Source organism: Kogia breviceps, chromosome 14 (genome assembly GCF_026419965.1).
Source record: "Kogia breviceps isolate mKogBre1 chromosome 14, mKogBre1 haplotype 1, whole genome shotgun sequence".
NCBI classification, from domain to species: Eukaryota; Metazoa; Chordata; class Mammalia; order Artiodactyla; family Physeteridae; genus Kogia; species Kogia breviceps.
The window spans coordinates 13593982-13608124 of record NC_081323.1 but is presented as its reverse complement, the minus strand read 5'-3'; the positions used below and the strand labels follow the sequence as shown (position 1 = coordinate 13608124).

Sequence of the window (14143 nt, the reverse complement as noted above, 5' to 3'; positions counted from 1 at the left end):
AGGCCCCAGAGAAGCCATTCTGTGAGTAAGGATGACAGACCCACCGGGCGTGTTTGCTGCCAGCCAGGCATCCGTCTAAAGAGCTTTACATACATCAGCTCGCTTACTCTCACCATAACTTTAGGAGGTAGATGCTATGGTTACCCACATGTACAGACCAGGAAATGGGCACAGCGACTTCTAGCAGTCACTCACCTTCTAGTAAGAAGGACAGAACCCGAGTTTGCAGACGGGTGTCTGGCTGCGGTGGTGGTTCTGAACAACTGGGTCACACTGCCCTTTGAGACAGAAATACAGCACCTTCCACTCAGCTGGTTGCGAGATTTTGATTTTTTTTTTTTTTTTAGCCCGTCACTGATTTAGAAAGCTAGTTTCATTAATAAGGTTGCCCGCTCTAGAATTACAAAGTTGATTGACTAACGCTAAGAACCAAGCCTTTCATTATTTTTAAAGGATTTAGAGCAGTGGGTCTCTACTGGGGGTACTTTGGCCTCCCGGGTGCTTATCTGGAGACATTTTTAGTTGTCACAACCGGGTGAGGGGTGCTGCTGGCATCTAATGGGTAGAGGCCAGGGATGTCGCTAAATACCCTACAGTGGACAGTACAGGCCCAGCAAAGAGCGATCTGGCTCAAAATGTCAGCAGTGCCGAGACTGACCATCCCTGATTTATGGAAAGCTCCAGTTTTTCATTCTAGAGACATCCTGTAAACACACAAAAGCAATGTTCATGCACCCACCTATCAAACTCCTAAAGAACTAGGCCAAGCTTTTTCTTTGATTAAGAGTTCCCTGGTGGTCTAGTGGTTAGGATTTGGTGCTTTTACTGCTGTGGCCTGGGTTCAATCCCTGGTCTGGGAACTGAAATCCCACAAGCCATGCAGCTCAGGGGAAAAAAAAAAGAAAGAAAAAAAAAAGTAATTCATTAAGTAATTCTGTTAGTGAGTTTGACTATTAACCATGCCGCCAGTTTTTCAGAAACACATCTAAGGAGCTGAGTTCTCACCAACTATTAGCCATTGATGAACTCGCGAGGGCATAAATATTTGAAGACCACATCCCAAATTCCCAAACATCCACCTCTGCTCATTATACCCATTTCCTTAAGAAAATGCCTTATGAGGAGCACAAAGTCATGTCAACTCATTTCATCATCCAAGAAGCTTTGAGCTGAGAGAAGTGTCTGGAAATCTCCAGATGCCTCTTTGGAGGCATCAAGACTTGCCTCCCCCTGGGAGCACTCAGAGATGCCTTTGGAGCAGCAAAGATAAGCAAACAGTCCAGGAGGGCTTACACCTGGGGCTGGATACGCTTAGAGACTAGAAGTGGGTTTAACGCATCGGACGTCAGAATACAAGCATCTCAGAGGAAAGTCTGTGGTCTGGCCCCCTCTCATCTCGAAAGACCGACCGTGGCATTCCCCCTGAGACCCCCCTGAACAGGGTGAAAGAGACTACCTCTGGAAGCAGCTGACCTTTGATCCCCGTGAGAACAAGAGAGTATTCAAATAGAGTTGCGTTTTTTGTTGTTTGGTTGTTTTGTTCTGAAAATTACTTTTGGAAGCATTGCATTTGATAACATTAATGGATCTAGAGAGGCCCTAAAGTTGGTTACCAGGATGGGTCTTCCCACAGCTCACCCCTTTTTAACACATACGGTGACATCCTAAAAAGTTATGGGTTACTAGTAAGTCGGGGGTAGGGTGGTGGGGACAAGGCTAGGGAGCCAAGGAAGGGTTCAGAGCCCTCCGGCCCTGGCTGAAGTGAGCTGATTTCCAATTTCAGCCAAAGTGTCTGGTTCCCAAAGCACCATTCCTGGCTTGGGGGGCAGGGAGGGGGGCAGCTGAGAAGTGAGGGATTTACTGGGTAACCTTGCTTTTCCATATCAAGACCAGGAAATGAGAGGCACAAATGCTCAGAGGCAATAAGGGGAGATCCTTCCCCAGCCCATGGCCTCTCCTTTTATCCACTCAGAAGCCCAACAGTTATAAGAAAGGAAAGCCAGCCTGAGACCTGAGAAAAGAATCAGGGCTGTGTTTTGCATGGCAGCTGCCTGTCATTTTTCTCAACTTTGGGAGTGTAATTTAATTAAATGGATCCTTTATTTCATTAAAAGTAGACCTCAACAAGTTTTTTGGTTTGCTTTTTTTAAATTTATTTATTTTATTTACTTATTTTTGGCTGCCTTGGGTCTTCGTCGCTGCGTGTGGGCTTTTCTCTAGTTGCGGCGAGCGGGGGCTACTCTTCATTGCGGTGCGCAGGCTTCTCACTGCAGTGGCTTCTTTTGTTGCAGAGCACAGGCTCTAGGCGTGCAGGCTTCAGTAGTTATGGCAGGCAGGCTCAGTAGTTGTGGCTCACAGGCTCTAGAGCGCAGGCTCAGTAGTTGTGGCGCATGGGCTTAGTTGCTCCGAGGCACGTGGGATCTTCCCAGACCAGGGATGGAACCCACGTCCCCTGCATTGGCAGGTGGATTCTTAACCACTGTGCCACCAGGGAAGTCCCCTCAACAGTTTTAAATCAGGCATTTACCAAAAAAAAAAAATTCTGGTGGTAATCTGCCTTAAGCTTCTTTTCCCTAATAAAGTACTTTATGTTATTAGTTCCTGCAAAGTCATATTTCATGAGTAAATGGATAAGATTTTGGTTTCTTAGGTAGCCCTGGGATAACTCCCAGCTCTGTCACTTATTAGCAGTGTGACCCTGGACAAGTCACCTCACTGCTTTGAATCTTGCTGAATCTGTAAAAGAGGTAAAAGATATTTTGAGGAGGCAGTGTGGTAATATACATAAAGCTTACGCACGCTTATATATTCATTTTTTTAAATGCTTAACTGAGCATCTGCTATGTACTGGGCTGTGTTCCATGTCCAAGGGACATAGCAATAGCTCTCATAGAGCTTCCCTTCTGATTGAGAGAGAAGCACCAAAAATCATAAGATTATTACAGATAATGATAAGTGCTATTAAAAACTGTAACAGTGTAATGAGATGTAGCTTGAGTAGAGGGTCAGCATCCAGGTTACTTGAGGTGGAATGGTCAGAGAAGGTCTTCCTGGTATTGAAAGTGGGAACTGTATGTTACAAAGGAGCCAGCCATGAAAGCATCTGGGGAGAGGGAATTCCAGGCAGTGGGTACAGCAAGTGCAAAGGCCCTGAGGCAGTATCAAGTTTGGCAAGCTCAAGGAGCAGACATGTGCGTTGGAGTGGAAAAGTGAAGGATGGTGGCTTTATTCAGAGGGCCAGGGGATGCTAGTGGGTTTTAAATGAGGAGGGACAGCTCTGATTTTTGTTTTAAAAGGAGCAATCTGGCTGCCATGTAGACAACAGCTTTGGAGGTGAGGGGAAGCTAGCTGTCTTTATATGTAGCCCAGCACACAGATGTGCTTGTTTCCATCCTCAGTGATGATCTAAAGGCCCCTTGGGAATAAAGTAAAGACATGAGTTACAGTCTAGGCTCAGATAATTAGAAACGGGTTTTTTACAAGTGTCCAGCAAGAGATATGAAGTTACATGGGATGTGGGACAATTTTTCATTTTTAATGACTGTCCAACCTCCCTGGCACCCTCTAGTGTGTGTTTTCCAACACCACCAAGCAATTAACTCAATTCCGACTCTATCTTCGTGAAGACAGCAGCACAGGTTAATCCCCCTAGTTAAGGGCTCAGTCCCGCAAGACAGCCCCCACTTCAGATGCCACTTGCAAGTCCAGATTGTCACCTGTGCTTCTGACTAACTGGCTATAAATTGGAGGTTCTCATGACCCCCTCCTTAGGTTCATTTGCTAGAGCTCACAGAACTCAGAGAAACATTTACGTAGACGGACTGACTAGTTTATTACAAAGGATATTATGAAGGATACAGATGAACAGCCAGACAAAGAAGTACATAAGGCAGGGTCCAGAAGGGTCCCCAGCACAGGAGCACCCACATGAAACTGGGGTGTGCCACCCTCCCCGCATGTGGATACATTTGCGACCCCGGAAGCTCTCCGAATCCATCTTTTGGGGTTTTATGGAGAACTTCATTACACAAGCATGACTGATGAAATCATTAGCCATTGGTAACTGAACTCAATCTCCATCCTCTTTCACCTCCCTAGAGGGAGACCAGGGGGCAGGCTGGGGGGTGCTGAAAGTTCCAACCGTCTAATCACATGGTTGGTTTCCCTGGCAACCAGTCCCCGTGCTTAGCACTTTTTAAAAGTCACCGTATTAACATAAACTCTGATGTTGAAAGGGGCTTGTTATGAATAGCAAAAGACACTTCTTTTAATTTTATCACTCTTTATTTTTAAGTTGAAGTATGGTTGAGTTACAATGTTATATTAGTTTCAGGTGTACAACATAGTGATTCAATATTTTTATAGATTACACGCCAAAGTTATTATAATATTATTGACTATATTCCCTGTGCTGTCCATTACATACTTGTGACTTACTTATTTTATAACTGGCAGTTTGTACCTCTTGATCCCCTTCACCTATTTCACCCATGCCCCACCCCACCACCCCTCTGGCTACCACTGGTTTGTTCTCTGCATCTGTGAGTCTGTTTCTGTTTTGTTATGTTTGTTCATTTGTTTTATCATTTTGATTCCACATATAAGTAAAAACATACAGTATTTGTCTTTCTCAGTCTAGCTTATTTCACTAAGCAAAATATCCTCCAGGTCCATTCATATTGTTGAAAATAGCAAGGTTTCAAAATTTTTATGGCTGAGTAATATTCCTGTGTGTGTGTGTGTGTGTGTGTGTGTGTGTGTGTGTGTGTGTGTGTATCCATTCAACACATCTTTATCCATTCAACTGCCGATGGGCACTTAGCCTGCTTCCTTATCTTGGCTGTTAGAAATTCTGAGGGCTTTAGGAGTTCTGTACCAGATACAGGGACAAAAACCAAATACATATTTTCTTATTATAAATCACAATATCAAACTGTCCCAAATACCACCTCCCCCCAATTATTAGGACAACCAAAAATGTCCCCCAAACTTCCAAACTACTGTCTAGAAGGAGGTGCCACCTTTGCTGAGAAGCACTGCTTTAAAACATGGTATATGAGATCATGTACCCAAAAGAGCAGCATTCTGTGATATTTTTCATTGTGTGCCGTGGTAGGTGGACAAATGGCCCCCCACAAGATGTCCAGGTCCTCATCTCCAGAACCTGTGAATGTTACCTTATATGGCAAAAGAGACTTATCAGGTGTGATTAATGTAATCACAGGGTCCTCATAAGAGGGAGGCTGGAGATGAGGGTGTGGGTAGGAGGAGATACGAGGTCAGCAGTAAGCGGCTGTAGTGGAGAGACCAAAGCCAAGGAACACACGGTGGCCTCTAGAAGCTGAAAAAGACAAGGAGACTGATTCTCCTTGAAACCTCCCAAAGGAACACCTTGATTTTAGACTTCTGATCTCTAGAACTGTAAGAGAATAAATTTGTGTTGTTGCAAGCCACTAAGTTTGTGGTAATTTGTTACAGTGGCCATGAGAAACTAATATACATGCTTATCTTCATGGTTAACGTCCAGTGATGGCGAGTGCAACAGGTTTGCCATCTACGGTCATGATGACAAGTTTCTTTCTAAACTGCACACATTTACGTTTTTTTAAAAAAGTCGGCGGAGGGGTAGCTGAATTAAAGGAAAATACTAAGTTAACATAACACAGCTGCTCTCCGGCATGTGAAACTTGCAAAGGCGTTACAAGAATGGCCATGGTTTAGAAAATAGCAGGTTAAGCTATTGCTTGGGAATTTCTAGGTGGGAAAAGTTTTCTGATGGAAGATTCTGGACTCTGCTGCTTTTTGCTAGTAATACCTAAGCACCAGGAGCAAGTCACACCACATGCATTATCCTACAGCAGCCCTAGAAAAGACTCACTGCTTGTATTCAGGTGAGAAAACTGAGGGCCAGGGAGGGAGAACCTCTCATCCAAGGTCATGTCCCTGGGGAATGACAGTCTCAGGATTTGAACCCAGGTCCTGCTGACTCCACAGTTGATGTTCTCAACCACTTTGCTTCATGGAGCTTCTTGCCTGTGGCCACTTTCATGCACACCTGGTGAATGGTGGGGGCAGTCCGTGGTGGTCATTTGGGGGAAACCATTTGCTCCGTTAGGATGATGCTTGTCTAAAGGAGAGACTGTGGCTCTAAGACCAGATAATAAGTCAGACCCTTCCCTGCACTTGACTTAGATCACTTTGGGGTTTGGGGAGTAAGAGGAGCCATCAAAAGAGAAGACAGGGGCTTCCCTGGTGGCACAGTGGTTGAGGGTCCGCCTGCCGACGCGGGGGACACGGGTTTGTGCCCCGGTCTGGGAAGATCCCACATGCCGCGGAGCGGCTGGGCCCGTGAGCCATGGCCGCTGAGCCTGCGCATCTGGAGCCTGTGCTCCGCAACGGGAGAGGCCACAACAGTGAGAGGCCTGCGTACCACAAAAAAAAAAAAAAAAGAGAGAGAGAAGGCAGTCTTCCGAAGTGCTCCCTGGCAAGGCTCAATCATTGCTAAGATGTGTAGAAGCACTTGAACTTGCCCATGGCTGTTGCCAGTCGGAAGTACCTGTTTTGATTATAAGCAACAGAAACTCAATGCACATTAGTTTAAGCCAAAAAGGAAAATGTATAACCAAAATATTCAGAAGTAGACTTTGGGAACAGTGGGATCTGATCCCCCAGTAATTTCATATGAATCTGTGTGTGTTGCCAGTAAGGCTCTGCCAGTTTGGTGACAGAGATGGCTGCCAGCATCCTCAAGTTTAGGTTCTCCCAGCTCAGCCACCTCAGGGGTAAGAAGGTGCCTCTTTCCCAATAGTTATAGCTGACATCCTAGGGCCAACTCTACTCGGCTCCCATTGGCCACGTGACCATCCCTGAACCAGTCACTATGATTCTGACCAGACCTAGGTTATGAGATCACCCTGGAAGGCCAATAATGGGTATTATTTTTACTAAAACTAATGAACTGCTAATTTACAGATACGAAGGTTCATTCCTGGAGAGATTAGGTATCTCCACAGTATCATGCTGCCTCTTTTGTTAACCAGTTGGTGTTTTTTCAAAGTGTCTAATAAAGACACTGTGTTGGGGGCCCCCAAAACCACCCTCAGGCTTGATGAGTTGCTAGAAGGACTCACAGGACTCAGAAGAGCTATTATACTCATGGTTACAGTTTTTTACGGTAAAAAAGGATACAGATTAAAATCAGCGAAGGGAAAGGCACATGCAGTGAAGTCCAGGAAAAACCTGGTCCAACCTTCCAGGTGTCCTCTCCCAGTGGAGCACAGACAGTCCAGTTAATTCTCCCAGCACTGGGGTGTGATAGTTCGTGCCAAGTGTTGCCAACCAGGGAAGCTCACCTGAGCCTTGGTTTCCAGGGTCTTATTGGGTCAGTGATACAGGCATGCAGCATCTGCATGGCAGACTCCGGCCCCTCAGAACAAAAGCAGGCAGTCACCATAAATCACATTGTTAGCAAAAACTATCTGATCAACTGGTACTGCTTGACCCAAGGGCTCAGAGCTCATCCACCAGGAGCCAGCCAAGGACCAGTCTTGAAGTCAGACCTTTCTTAGGAATATGCAGTTTGAGCAACCCAGACCTGCTGAGCTAACCCTCTCCTGCACAGACAGCCTCCAGGTCTTCACAGCAGGGATCCCCAAAGGAAACCAGCTCAAGTGGAGACCACCAGGTACTATAGAAGCTACTGCATCTAGATATTCCAGGGGGCAACACACCTCTTCTTTCCAGTCACGTGGCTGAGCCATGAAGTCAGGCACTTCCTCAGAGCAAAGAAGCATCAATGCATAACCAGAGGATAATGGAATCTGGAGTCAGGTCAGACCTGAATTCCAGCATCCCCCACCCTTACACACACACACACACACGCGCGCGTGCACACACACGCACACACACATTCCAACAAAAATAGAAGTTCATCATTACTGCATATGATGTACTCTGGTATTTTGTCAGCTATTCTAGAGATGGACAAACTTTTTCTATGAAAGTATGATAAATATTTTAGGCTTTAGGCTAGGCTCTGTAGCAACTATCAACTCTGCCACTGTAGCACAAAAGCAGCCATAAACATTAAGTGAACAAATAGTCATGGCTGTGTTCCAATAAAATTTTATTTACAAAAACAGGCAGTTTACTGACCCCTGGATTCTCTTGTATTTTTTTCTATTCCTTTTTAATGCTGGACATTTAAAGTAAATTTAAAGTTCACCAACAGGTTTATAACCTAGACTTTTAAAAGCTCATTTAATCTTTGTAACAACCCTATGAGTTAAGTAACCCCATTTTACAGATGAGAAACTGGGGCACATGGACATTAAATAACTTGTACAAGGTCATCTAGTTGGTAAGAGGTGGAATTGGACTTGAACATAAGCAGTCTGGCTCAGAGCCCACACTGTTAACCTACTGCAAAGCACTCAGTAAAGATTGGCTGTTATTATTATCCAGCCAGCTGTGAAAAAAAAACAAAAGACCACAGTCATATAAGTTGATTTCAAGATGAATTTGGGGTGAGCCTTTCTTCTGTTCAAAGGGTTGTGATGCTAAATAAATAGTGTGTGGATCTCACCGCTGAATTAAACATGGTAGAATTAAATGATGAATTAAACCATCTGCTATAAAAGCGTTATGTGCTTAAAATAGAAAACTTGGAAAATTCAGCAAAGGAAATTCTTTATTGGACAAATAGAGTTGTGATTCATTAAAAACACCTTTTCGGTTAAAAACGTGGACTCCTTTTGAAATGAAAATGGTTGCTTCCTAATCCACAGGGATTGGGAAGTAGACCTCTTAAGAATACAGTTTAGGGCTTCCCTGGTGGCGCAGTGGTTGAGAGTCCGCCTGCCGATGCAGGGGACACGGGTTCGTGTCCCGGTCCGGGAAGATCCCACATGCCGCGGAGCGGCTGGGCCCGTGAGCCATGGCCGCTGAGCCTGCGCGTCCAGAGCCTGTGCTCCGCAACGGGAGAGGCCACAGCAGTGAGAGGCCTGCATACCACACACACACACAAAAAAAAAAAAAAAAAAAAGAAAGAAAGAAAAAAAAAGAATACAGCTTAAATTGGAGAGCTTGTGTATTTGGGAGTGATGGAGGCACTTGACAGAAAACAATTGCCATCATCTAAATTAATACAAAAGTTGATTCAGATTTGAAACCTCCAGGAATCCACATGCCGTTTTCTTCATTCAGGTTTGTTTGACATCAGATTAATTTCGTTTTAGGAAAGACTTACCCTCTCCTCTCCATCCAGAAAATACAGCCATACGTCACAACATAACTTATTGATCTACAAGGCAGATCTCCGAGCGACCCACATGGTGAATGTCCTCACCATCCTCCTCTAATTAAGAGAACCTCACCAAGAATGCGTGATAATTAGGTTACAGAGCTGCATCCAGGTCTACAGCATCTGTCTCCGGGTGAGGGGTGGGGCGGGTTCCAACGCTCAGGGCATCCTCATCAGCCTCCTAAATGAATGTGTGCATAGCCCACCTCGCCATCATCAAAACTGAACCCTGACAAATCTGTAGAACATTAGGGCACATTGAAAAAATCTGCAGCGCCTTATTCTGATTTGTACCTTCACGGGGAGAGAGCCACCCACAAACTCTTGAGTCAGACAAAGATGACATTCCATCCACCCAGACCCCACCAGCTCCCAGCACAGTCCTTTCAACAGACAAGTTACAAATTGAAGCCTGTTTTGGAAAAACTCCCCTTTTCTCAGTTCTCCATTCTGGTTTAAATGGATTGTTTTTTTAAGCACAATCTGTTTCTGCTGTTGCTTGTTTAGGAAATTAACCACTGATTTTTTTTTAATCCAAAGAGTATGTAATGATTAAGAAAATGGTTTTCATGTGAGATGGTACTTTCACAAAGCACATCTTTAATAAAGTACCATCTGATTTGGGGTGTTCCTGCTGGGCTTACAGAAGCAGGTTCTTTGCTTAAGGGGGTGAGGAAGTGGACTGGGGGATTTTGACAATAACCAACGCTTGGGGAGTGCCTGCCGCACACCGGACCCTGGGTTAGGGGTTTACACGTGTGCTACCTCATTTAGTCCTCCCTGCAATGTTAGCCTGTAGCCTTTTATTAGCTGAAGAACATGGCATGAAGGCTCCCATATTTTAGGCTTTCTTTGACTGGGAGATGTGCTGGGTCAGATAGGGCGTCCTCCCGCTCCAAGCTGCACAGGGTAACTTAAGCCAACAGACCAGGGTGGTGTGTTTTTAGAGCATATTAGGGGCTCATTCAGCGGGCAGCATGAGATGAAACCCATGTCTGTCATCCTGTCCTCACTCCAGCTGTCTTTCACATTAATTAATGCTGAGCCTCCACTATTTTTTTTTTTCTTCGTTTCTCAGTCTTTACAGCCCTGAAAAAAACATTTTCTCCTTGGATAGATTGGTCTGGCCCAGAGTAACACTTTGTGTTACTTAACCCTTGGGACAGTTGTGCTTTTCATGGGCTATTCCAGACTTTTCCACCCCAGCACAACTAGTTTTTATCAAGTGTCTTGAAAAGAGGTCCCCCCTACATAGTTCAAAACAATCTAATAGGCAGCATTCAAGCAGATTTTAGGAGAAGCTGAAATAAGAGAACGCTTAGGGAATAGTTGGGTATTCTAAAGGTTCTCCTCAGAAACTTTTGGGTGTCTTTAAGTTTTTGTTTCAATTTTTAATTATACAAGAAATGTTTGAATCCCTTCTCTTTAAAAAACATTTAGAATATACTGGATAATATAAAGTTCACTTTGATCATCACCTCTAATTCCTCTGTCTCCTCCTCTCTGCTTTCTGCAAGTAATTGCTGTTCTGACTCTGGGTATATCCTTGCAGATATTTACAAATATATAAGTGCCCATGGAAAATATGTAGTAACATTGTATATGTTTCTAATAAATGGTAATAACATTCAGTATATAACTTTCAGAAAACTGTTGCTTTCACTCAATTTTTTTTTTTTTTTTGATGCATCCTTGGTAATACATGGAGGTCTGGTTCATTTCTTTCCATTAAGTTTAGTTTTCCATTGTATGAATATTCTACATTTTATTTCTCTAATTTCCTTTGGCTGGACAGCTAAATTGTTTCCGAACTTTTGCTATTTACAGACAGTTCTGTAATGAACATCTTTTTACATGTCCCTTGTTCACATGTATGGGTCTTTTTCCAGTTTAATATTTACTGTAGGGTAATATTACTTGAGTATGTTTCCTTTTATTTTTAATTTAGTTTTCTTTTAATCCAAGAAATATATGCATAGAGTTTAAAACCCATAGAGTTCTCCGAAGGAAAGTATTACGAAAAACAGCAGTCCCCAGAGACTTTCCGCCCAACCCCACCCTCTCTTTCTGCGCAGAGGCAACAACTTTCAACTCTTGCTGATTCTTTGGGTCTTCACCTCCAAATTTCTAAGTAACCTGCTTCTGTGACCACATTTTGATTTTGTTGTTTTTCTGTTTTAGGCATGGTCTCTGGCTTCCCAAACTGGAAGATACTGACTTTAGCTCTCTTTTCTCACCCTTGCCTTTATCACACACATGCAGACTTTCTCTTCACATCCTCCCAATATCAGTAAGTCATAATTTTAGCTTTATCGATAGAGAGGATTTGGCTTCTTCTAACTATGCAAATACTTGTCATAGGTAAGCCATTTTGTCTAAAATAATTACTTTTCCCGTTTTGTGTGCTGGCATGGGACTTGACATTTTTCTGAATAAGTCCTTTCAGAGGATAAGTCTGGATGGCCCCTTCTTCTTGCTTCCTGTCTAGTACATGGAGGGCTGGGCACAGGTGGTGGGGTATACAAACAGCCTTGCCAAGAAGGAATGTGCAGTCCTGCAGAGGTGAAATGGTTTGGGTATGAGTAATGTGTGGACACACCCTCAAACCCTTTTGCCAGGTCACACAACGATTCCCTGCTTGGCCCTGAAAAGTTTGTTTTCCCCATTTTCTCTTCGTTATTCATGGAGCGCTCTACCCTGCGACTTCCAGCCAGGATCCAGAGTGCTAAGCTTTGGCTGTTGGGGCCCTAATGAGATGTTTCACCTAATGGCTGCGTTCCTGGGCTTGATTCTTCACAGTTGTGTGTGTGAAGCTGAGATCACCAGCTATGGATTTTTTCCTTTTTCTTTTTTAAGGGTCAAGAAGGGTTTATGTCATTCATTATTTATTTTTATAATAGAAGTAATGCAGCCTCCCAGTAAAAAAGTTCAACGGGGAAAAGAAGTGTATGGAGTGACGGGTCAAGGCCCCCTTTACTCCTCTCCCGATCCCGGCCCCTCCAGCGCCTCCTCTGAAGCAGTGCTGCTCTGGAACCAGATTACCTGGCTTCACATCCCAGCACTCGCTAGCTGTGTGGCCTTGAGCAAGTTACTTGGTGAGCCTCAGTACTCTCATCTATGAAATAGGAAAATACTGCTGCTCACCTCAAAGAGAGTTGTGGGGATTAAATTAGTTAATACTTAGAGAGTGGCACAGAGAGAGCACTTACTAGATATCAACCAGGAATATTACTAAGTGTTGTCTCTCCTTTTAGACCAGTGGTTCTTTTTTTTTTTTAACATCTTTATCAGAGTATAATTGCTTTACAATGGTGTGTTCGTTTCTGCTTTATAATAAAGTGAATCAGTTATACATATACACATGTTCCCATATCTCTTCCCTCTTGAGTCTCCCTCCCTCCCACCCTCCCTGTCCCACCCCTCTAGGTGGTCACAAACCACCTAGCTGATCTCCCCGTGCTACGTGGCTGCTTCCCACTAGCTAGCTATTTTATGAGACCAGTGTTTCTTAACCTTGACTGCACATTGAAATCAAGTGGGGAGCTTTAAACTTTTCCGGTGCCTGGATCCCACCCTCAGCCATTCTGATTTTATTGATCAGGGGTGTGGCCTGAGCATCAGGACTTTTAAATGCTCCTGAGATCGTCACAGTGTGCAGCCCAGGTTGAGAACCATTATGTGCCACATGCTCCGTATTTTCCACGTGTATCAGTTGGAATAGGTGAGGTTATGCTGCAGTAAAAAACATTCCCCCCAATCTCATCTACTTCTTTTTTTTTTTTAACTGGAGTATAATTGCTTTACAGTCTCATCTCATCTACTTCTTATTTACAGTATGTGTCCATTGTGGTCTGCTGCAGCTCTGACTCTCATCATCTTTACTCTGGAACCCAAGCGAACTGAGTAGATTTTATCTGGAACATTTAGCCTCGTGAAGTGGGAAGAGAGCATGATGAACCATGCACTAGCTCTTAAAGCTTCCAAGCAGAAGCAAAACATAACTTCTGCTCACATTTCATTGGCCAAAGCAAGTCATATGGTCACATCTGAGTTCAACAGGGAGCATCTGTATCAGGGGCCAGCAGCCTTCTTCTGCAGGGAGCCAAATAGTATTTTAGGATCTGTAAGGATCTGTCACAACTACTTACCTCTTCCTTCAAAGCACAAAAGCAACTGTAGACAATACACTGTCCAAAAACGTAAAAATTACTCTTAGCTCGTGAGCCATTCAAAAACAGGCAGCAGGTCAGATCTGGCCCGCAGGCCGTAGTTTGCCAGCCCGTGGTGTATGTCATCTTCCTACGGGGAGAAGCTTTTCAGGAAGGGACCCCAAATATGGGTAAAGAGTAATGCAGTCTACATGCTATGTGTATAGAAAAGAGAAGGAGAGACAGAGACAGAGGGAGAGAGAATAGACCCTTTTATTGTACACTGTGTTTTATACACTATACTGTGATACAACTTGCCTTTGTTCCTTAATACTATTTTTCTGGATGATTCTTTCATGTCAGGAGTTCTAGCATTACTCCATTTTTTTTAATGGCTGCCTCATTTTCCTGGATATGGATGTACTACAGTGGGTTTCTTTGGTTTGGTTTGGCTGCATTGGGTCTTCATTGCTGCACGCAGGCTTTCTCTAGTTGCAGACAGCGGGGGCTACTCTTTTTTCTTTTTTTTTTTTTTTTGCGGTACGCAGGCCTCTCACTGTTGTGGCCTCTCCCGTTGAGGAGCACAGGCTCCAGACGTGCAGGCTCAGTGGCCATGGCTCACGGGCCCAGCCGCTCCGCGGCATGTGGGATCTTCCCGGACCAGGGCACGAACCCATGTCCCCTGCATCAGCAG

The 14143-nt window shown here is 44.2% G+C and overlaps 1 protein-coding gene across 5 annotated transcripts in view; it reads left to right on the top strand.

The window, feature by feature from the left end:
* The window catches only part of EYA2 (EYA transcriptional coactivator and phosphatase 2), a 251291-nt gene that overhangs the window by 199582 nt on the left and 37566 nt on the right, over nucleotides 1–14143 (top strand). The gene's annotated exons all lie outside the window — the stretch shown is intronic.